This window comes from Anas platyrhynchos, chromosome 35 (assembly GCF_047663525.1).
Source record: "Anas platyrhynchos isolate ZD024472 breed Pekin duck chromosome 35, IASCAAS_PekinDuck_T2T, whole genome shotgun sequence".
In the NCBI taxonomy this organism is placed as follows: Eukaryota; Metazoa; Chordata; class Aves; order Anseriformes; family Anatidae; genus Anas; species Anas platyrhynchos.
Genome location: NC_092623.1, coordinates 50,933 through 58,678, shown reverse-complemented (window position 1 = coordinate 58,678; position 7,746 = coordinate 50,933). Strand labels below are relative to the sequence as shown.

The following is a 7,746-nucleotide window of genomic DNA, read 5'->3' as shown; positions in this document are numbered from 1 at the left end:
GTCACCAGCTGTAGTATCAGAAGTGAAACATTCCACTCCGTTGTCTGATAAGTTCTCTGTCTCACCGACTAAGAGCTACAAGGTACATTAGCCAGATATTATTTTAGGGAAGTGTTAGATTTGAATAAAAATTCAAAAGATTAAATGAACTTTTCTTCCACTCCCCAGTTTTCTCCTAAAACTCCCCCTCAGTGGGCAGAAGATCAGAGATCTCTACTCCAAATGATCTGTCAGCAAGTGGAAGCTTTAAAGGTAAACAACTTTGTCGCCACGTTCAATGCAGATCAGCTCATCTTTTTGTTATAGTAAGGACTCAGTGGTAAAATAGGTATTTCTGTAAGTAATTTCTGAATTTCTGAAAGTAATATTTGATACAGCCCACTGTATCAAATATTACTTTCCTTAGTGAAGTTCACTCTTTATCTATGTGATGTTTCTGTTTTCTAGGTCATATGCTGCTGAAATTGAGCCACGGCAAGGAAGACTTCCTGACAAAGGTAGTGGAATCTTTGGCAAACAAAAGTGGTTCATCTGCACTGTTTGATCATCTCTTCAAGAGTGGAGTTTCCAGAGAGAGGTCTTTCCTTGGTACAGAGGATATCGGAAATGTCAGTACGCAAGCACCAGCGCTAGCGGAACTTCATAAATATGATGTTGGTAAGAGGTGTTACTCTCTGAAACTCAGCATAAACATGACTGTCTGTACCAGAGGTTCTTCTAGAAATACTTCGTATTGCAGTAAGAAGACAGATAGCAACACTGAACAGCTAGTATGGCCCTAATCACTCCAAAAGAGGAGTGAATATGTAAGGAGTTCCAATTTATGCTGTAACATGTTGCTGAGAAGCAGTATTGTTATGCTTGGTTCTTAAGAATCTGTCACATACTTCCCTACTTCTATCCTTTCTGTGTTCTCTAGTCTGTTCTGATCCATTTTCATTTGCTGCTGCCTGTTTAGCTCTTTGTGTTTGGACATCGGTAAGCGTCAATGGGAAGGCAGGTCTGTCTTCCTATGCGACCTATGAATACAGGCTTATGAGCACACAAAAAAAGTAACTTTAGGAGGAGTTGCAAACTAGTAAAAACTTCTCCTTTTTGGAACTTGACTTGATGATGAAGTCTGGCTTTGAATTTTGGTGTAATAAGGTTAGAGTACTAGTAGTTTTTTACCTGGCTGATAATTTTTAGAAACTTTTAGGCTGTTAAATCTGTTGTGCATACTACCTAACTCTCTTAGGTAATTTTAGACAATAAGGCTTACAGTCCTTTATCTTAAATAACTAAAAGCTTATACTACCACAACCTCTCATAAGCAGTTTATTTATGGTATTTTTTGTTATGTGTTTTAAAACAACGAAAGTCTGTGTGTATTGCATGCAGCCTCTGCAGATCTTCCCTGATAAGGAAATAAGTGCAAAAACATAATTGCCAAAAAAAAGTCTGGCTTTAAGTTAGAAACTGTGTTCAAGTTATTTTAACTTTGCTGAAGACAGAGATTTCACGAGCATTACAGAACTAGAAAAACTGCAGTACTCCGGTTTAATACATTAGTTTAATCTGCTGCCTCGAAATGAAGAGGCTAAAATTTAAAATCCTTATGCATTTCAGTGGAAATGTTATCTCCATAATACACTTAGCTTGTGCACTCCATGAAGTGGATGCTGCTTCTTCAGAAGATATTTATATAATATAAATAGATGCTGAAATCACTTTGTGCTATGTCTTATTTTTAAAATGCTTATTTCCAGCTTAGATGGAGGCAAAAAGATGGGAAGAGACTGCTAGGAAGCTCCTTCAGTGTGATATATATACTAAAACTCTACTTTTCATTTAACGAAATCTGGCTTTGATCAGATACAAGTCTTCCCAACTAGGATGCAGGTATTAACTTCCTACAACTTTGTTTTTGCATAGGTGCCGTTCGAATGCACAATGGTAGTCTCCAGCACCTCGTGTGGCTTTGTTTGCAGTGGATCTTGATGTCAGCATTCCCCCCAGTGCGCAGATGGCTAAAACAAATTTTTCACTTGCCCCAAGAAACATCAAGACTAGAGACAGATGCTCCTGAATCCATTTGCCTGTTAGATCTTGCAGTAAGTAAATTTTCCCAGTTCTTAGATGTACTATGCAGTTTAAGAGTTTTTATTATCTAATACCTTTTATTTGTTTATCTTTTAATTTTACAAAAATAGGTATTTCTGCTTGGAGTGGTATTCACTAGCAACTTAAAATTGCAAGAGAAGTTTAACGCTCTCTACAGTGCACATCAGCCTCAGTTCTTACCGTTGCCAGTGTGCAAACAGCTCTATACTGAAAAGCAAAGAGCCTGGTGGGATGCTGTTCGGACTCAGTGATCCTAGCATGAACTAATGCTTGCTTGCTAGGCCACCACGTAACTCAGTGACAATATCTTCGGTAAACATCTACCTAAAATGAGTGCAAAATGAGTGCACTTGTTGCCTAAAAACCCCGATTTGGGACTCAGTCAGGGGTATGGAGGCAAACCTTCCAAGGACTGTGTGTGCAGAAAGTTCTTTTCTCATCAGCTTGGGTATCATCCAGTTGGTTCTGGGATTTTTGTTTCTGGCTTTAGGAAACACTCCCAGCATATTGTATAGCATAAACAGATCTTGGGTTATTCCAGCAGCCACCTCTTGATTTTTTTTTCAGAGCTTGAACACGATTGTAATTAGTGTAGGTATTGCTCCTTATGCTTTCTTCTACAAATGCCTGTATATGCAGTTACATTATCTTAATTGAAACACTGTCTTAATAGAATGAGATGCAAAAAATGCAACGCAATAATTCCAACTGGAATGTATCATCTCATCGCTGGCCTGGTGAAAGCTATGGAGCAGACTCTAGGTCAGAGAGCTATCAGAGAGCACAAAATCTTCATGAAGCTCCGTTAACAGGTAAGTTGTTGCTGATTTTTTAATTAATTTACTCTTTATTCAACTTCTCAGGACGATGAAGTTACCAGCTCTACCGATTTAGTCCCTGCCATTAAAGAAGTACCAGCTCCATCAGCTGATTTGAAGCGAGATTCCACCACAGGCAACATTCATATAGGGCAGAGTTTACCAGCAGATGATGAGAAACCTGTAAACCTGGCAAATAAAAAAGAAAGTGAATCTTTCGTTTTTAAGAGCTGGGATCTCTCTCTAGAGAAAGGGTAATTGACAAGGTAATCGGGAGACGAGCACAGGCCCTCAGGCTCTGGAGACGACTCCTGGCAGCTGTGAGAGAAAGATATCCCCATAAGGAAGATATTGTATAATCACGTAGGCAAGTGGACCACTATGGATAAAGGTCTCCAGCATCTGCGGGAATTAGCTGTGCGGGAGATGATGTATAGTGATTCGGACAATGCCCAGACACATCAAGACCCCGATGAAGTCCAGTGCACAACATCCATGTGGCATAAATTTGTGCGGAGTGCACCACCAGCACATGCCAGTACCCTGGCAGTAATTAACTGGGATGAGGGGATGGGACCAAGAATGTATGATCTGTCTGTCCTGCCAGCTTCAAAAATATGAAGACAATCTCTCTGCTCCGCTACAGTCCTGTGTCTCAGCTGTGGAGAAACTGTCTAAAGGACTTGACCAGCTCGTGGAACAAGTATATTCCCCCTCATTTAGACAGAGTGATACTTCAGCCACTAAGAATCAGCATTTGCCTGCTCAAGAGAGAGAGTACCCAAGACGTACACCATGTGGCACCTTGTGGTTTTATCTGTGTGACCATGGGGAAGATATGAGGAAATGGGATGGTGTACCTACTTCAACCCTAGCTGCTCGGGTACGTGAACTGAAAGGAAATACAGCAGCAAGAAGAGGGGCTCCTAAGAGAAATGCTGCTCCGGTTTCTATTGGGCAGTACCCCAGAGGCAGTAGAAGAGCTGATGTTATTCTTGACCCTGATGAAGGGACCTCTGCCTCTCATTTGCAAGAATTAAGTGGCAGACACTCCAGCCAGGACTAGAGGGGCCCTGCCTCTGGCCAGGTAGAGGAGAGGGATAACTGGATTTATTGGACTGTGTGGATCCGATGGCCTGGCACATCAGAACCACAAGAATACCAAGCTCTAGTGGACACTGGCGCACAATGTACCTTAATGCCATCAGGCTAGCAAGGGACAGAACTCACCTGTATCTCTGGAGTGACAGGGGGATCCCAACAACTATCTGTACTGGAAGCTGAAGTGAGTCTAACTGGGAATGAGTGGCAAAAGCATCCCATTGTGACTGGCCCAGAGGCTCCATGTATCCTTGGCATAGACTATCTCAAGAGAGGGTACTTCAAGGATCCAAAAGGATACCGGTGGGCTTTTGGCATAGCTGCTTTGAGCACAGAGAAGATTAGGCAGCTGTCTACCTTGCCTGGCCTTTCAGAAGACCCTTCTGTTGTAGGATTGCTGAAGGTTGAAAAACAACAGGTACCAATTGCTACTACAACGGTGCACCGACGGCAATATCGCACCAACCGAGACTCCCTGATTCCCATCCATGAGTTGATTCACCGACTGGAGAGTCAGGGAGTAATCAGCAAGACTCGCTCACCCTTTAATAGTCCTATATGGCCAGTACGAAAGTCTAATGGCGAGTGGAGGCTAACAGTGGACTACCGCGGCCTGAATGAAGTCACGCCACCACTGAGTGCTGCAGTGCTGGACATGCTAGAACTTCAGTACGAACTAGAGTCAAAGGCAGCCAAGTGGTATGCCACAATTGATATTGCTAATGCATTTTTCTCCATCCCTTTGGCAGCAGCATGCAGGCCGCAGTTTGCTTTCACTTGGAGGGGCATCCAATACACCTGGAATCGGCTGCCCCAGGGGTGGAAACACAGCCCTACCATTTGCCATGGACTGATCCAGTCTGCACTGGAGCAAGGGGGAGCCCCTGAGCACCTTCAGTACATTGACGACATCCTCGTGTGGGGCAACACAGCAGAAGAAGTTTTCGAGAAAGGGAAGAAAATAATCCAAATTCTCCTGAAAGCTGGTTTTGCCATTAAACAGAGCAAGGTCAAGGGGCCTGCACAGGAAATCCAGTTCTTGGGGGTAAAATGGCAGGATGGACGTCGCCATATTCCAATGGATGTGATCAATAAAATAACAGCAATGTCTCCGCCAACTAGCAAAAAAGAAACGCAAGCTTTCCTAGGCCTCGTGGGATTCTGGAGAATGCATGTGCCAGGCTATAGTCAGCTTGTGAGTCCTCTGTATCGAGTGACTCGAAAGAGAAACTCTTTCGAGTGGGGCCCTGAGCAACAACAGGCATTTGAAAAAATCAAACAAGAAATAGCTCGTGCAGTAGCCCTTGGGCCTGTCCGTACTGGACCAGCTGTGCAAAATATACTGTACACTGCAGCTGGGGAGCATGGCCTCACCTGGAGCCTTTGGCAGAAAACCCCAGAAGAAACTCGAGGCCGACCTCTGGGCTTCTGGAGTCGGGGCTATCGAGGATCAGAAGCCAATTACACCCCAACTGAAAAAGAAATACTCACAGCATATGAGGGTGTTCGAGCTGCTTCAGAAGTTGTGGGTACAGAGGCACAGCTCCTCTTGGCACCGCGGTTACCTGTGTTCCATTGGATGTTCAAAGAGAAAATTCCCACTACACACCATGCAACTGATGCTACATGGAGTAAGTGGATAGCGCTAATTACACAGCGGGCTCGAATGGGAAAACCCAATCGCCCAGGAATCCTGGAAGAGATTATGGACTGGCCGGAAGGCAGAGATTTCGGAGTACCAACAGAAGAGGTAACCCGTGCTGAAGAGGCACCACCATACAATGAGTTGCCAGAAGACAGAAAGCGGTATGCGTTGTTTACTGACGGATCCTGCCATGTGATAGGGAGTCATCGGAAATGGAAAGCTGCTGTGTGGAATCCCATACGACGAGTTGTGGAGGCCATGGAAGGGGAAGGTGAGTCGAGTCAGTATGCAGAAGTAAAAGCCATACAACTAGCCCTAGATATCGCCGAAAGAGAAAATTGGCCAGTATTGTATCTTTATACTGAGTCATGGATGGTGGCAAATGCTCTGTGGGGGTGGCTGCAGCAATGGAAAGAGAGCAACTGGCAGCGCAGAGGTAAACCTATCTGGGCTGCTACCCTGTGGCAAGATATTGCTGCCCGGGTAGGAAACCTGGATGTTAAAGTACGTCATGTAGATGCCCACATGCCCAAGAGTCGCGCTACTGTAGAACATCGGAACAACGAAGAAGTGGATCGAGCTTCGAAAATTGAAGTGGCTCAGGTGGACCTAGACTGGGAACGTAAGGGTGAGCTGTTTGTAGCTCGATGGGCCCATGAAACATCAGGACATCTGGGGAGGGATGCCACTTAGAGATGGGCTCGTGATCGAGGGGTGGACTTGACCATTGAAGCTATCACACAGGTTACCCATGAGTGTGAGACCTGTGCTGCAATCAAGAAAGCCATGAAGGTAAAATCTCCCTGGAACAGGGGGAGATGGCTAGGGTTTCAATATGGTGAGGCCTGGCAAATTGGCTATATTGGACCACTTCCAAAAACCCGCCAAGGCAAACGGTACATACTCACCATGGTAGAAGCAACTACTGGGTGGCTGGAAACATACCCTGTAAACCATGCCACGGCCCGAAACACTATCTTGGGCCTGGAAAGACAAGTATTGTGGCGTCATGGTACACCAGAGAGAATTGAGTCTGACAATGGGAGTCATTTCCAAAACAATCTTGTTACCTCCTGGGCAAACAGGCATGGTATTGAGTGGGTGTACCACATCCCTTATCACCCACAAGCCTCTGGGAAGGTTGAGAGGTACAATGGACTGTTAAAGACTATGTTACGAGCATTAGGTGCTGGGACGTGGAAACAATGGGACACAAATCTACCAGAAGCCACTTGGCTAGTTAACAATAGGGGGTCTGACAGCCGTGCTGGTCCTGCCGAAACAAAACCCCTACACACTGTGAAAGGAGCTAAAGTTCCCGTAGTGCATGTAGGAAGGTGGATGGGGAAGGCAGTGTGGGTTGCTCCTGCCTCGGGAAAAGGCAAACCCACTCGTGGGATTGTCTTCGCCCAAGGACCAGGGTACACCTGGTGGGTCATGCAAAAGAATGGGGATATCAAGTGTGTGCCTCAAGGAGATTTGACACTGAGAGAAAACTAATCTGTAATCTAAGTTATATGTTGTAGGAAGATGCTGTAGGATCAACGACAGGTCAACGTTGCAAGGAGCCGGGCAGTGCAACAAGGACTTGAGCTAAGCTGGTGCTGGCGTCCAGACATCCAACTCCACCTGCCTTGAGTGGCCACTTTGGCAGATGAAGACCTAATCATCAACAGTTCTTATGAACATTTTCCAGGAAAGACCTATGGAATGAAAAGATTCGCCTGCCTATTATTCCTGTCCTGTTAAAGGACCAGGAATAATGATGAGAATGCTTGTATGCTAAAATATGGGGATCTGAGTGTGACACAAATGTTATGGAATAAGGGGTGGAGGTTGTACTGGGTCTGGCTGGAATGTTAACTTTCCCGGCAGCAGCCCATACAGTGCCGTACTCTGTACTCGTAGCTGGAACAGCAGTGTTATCACACCAGTGTCGTGTCTACTGCTGAGCAGCAGTGGCACAGCATTGGGCCTTACTCTAACTCTCCTAGGGGGCGGGCAAAAAGTGAGGAGAAAAACATCACTAGGGCAGCTGACCTAAACCAATCAAAGGGATATTCCATATCACGTCACACT

General features: G+C 45.0%; 1 long non-coding RNA gene across 1 annotated transcript; it reads left to right on the top strand.

The window, feature by feature from the left end:
* Positions 1 to 452: 452 nt before the first annotated feature.
* Positions 453 to 2,328, top strand: LOC140000967 (uncharacterized). Its single transcript, XR_011806161.1, has 3 exons — positions 453 to 657; positions 1,915 to 2,093; positions 2,193 to 2,328. It is a non-coding gene; the product is annotated as an uncharacterized lncRNA (long non-coding RNA).
* The last annotated feature ends 5,418 nt before the right edge of the window (positions 2,329 to 7,746 follow it).